Raw genomic sequence first — 741 nt, forward strand, 5'->3', positions numbered from 1 at the left:
GGGATGCGGGTGGAGAGGGATGAAAGGGAAGAGGATGCTGTTTTTGGGAAGAGATTTGGGTGGAGGGGGGCACTGGCACCCCAGGATTTTTTTTGGGGGGGGAAGTAAGCAACAGCCAGCGGGGATTAAGCGGATAAAGGTGTTTTTGCCCCCACGGGACGAGCGGACCACACTGATCCTAGGGGAGATGCTCTTCCCTGGGGGTGACACGCAACGCAGGAGGTTTTTTTTTCCCCGCATTGATTGCCTTTTCTGTGGATATGAATTTTTTATTTCTTGTCACTCAACTCCCTTCCCTCCCCCCCCTTTGAAGAAGCTTTAAAAGCCATTGTCCGCAACCTCCGTCACCGTTAAATAATTCGCCGCTGTTGTGCAGAAAGATACCCAGGGATATATCCCCGGGGGGGAGGCTATTTCAAAGCCCTGTGGCTCAGTTTACCCAGGGGGGTGACACAGGAGCCTTTCATAGCCTCTGAGTTACATCGGGAATCTTAAAATTAGCAGCTGGTCACCCCACATCGCATCGCACAGACGGGGAGCGAGGGAGGGCGTGATTCAAGGTATGTCTGAATCATCCTTTAGGATTTGGATTCCCAGGGCTTAAAACGGGGGAATCAGCGGGAAAAGGAGGATATTTTGGGTCAACCAGTCGATTTCTTTTTTCCCACCTCCGTTGCCAAACGCGTGGAAGTGAGTCACATAATTCTGCCAGGGAAAAGCAAGTCGGCGCGGCAGTGACTC

At 52.2% G+C, this 741-nt stretch overlaps 1 protein-coding gene across 1 annotated transcript in view; it reads left to right on the forward strand.

Moving 5' to 3' along the window:
• Positions 1 to 490: 490 nt before the first annotated feature.
• MLLT11 (myeloid/lymphoid or mixed-lineage leukemia (trithorax homolog, Drosophila); translocated to, 11) overlaps positions 491 to 741 on the forward strand; it is a 3056-nt gene continuing 2805 nt past the window's right edge. The window contains exon 1 of the mRNA XM_009332552.1: positions 491 to 560. The gene's annotated coding sequence lies outside the window, so the exon portion shown is untranslated. The remainder of the gene's footprint in view (positions 561 to 741) is intronic.

Source organism: Pygoscelis adeliae, unplaced genomic scaffold (assembly GCF_000699105.1).
Source record: "Pygoscelis adeliae isolate BGI_AS28 unplaced genomic scaffold, ASM69910v1 Scaffold709, whole genome shotgun sequence".
In the NCBI taxonomy this organism is placed as follows: Eukaryota; Metazoa; Chordata; class Aves; order Sphenisciformes; family Spheniscidae; genus Pygoscelis; species Pygoscelis adeliae.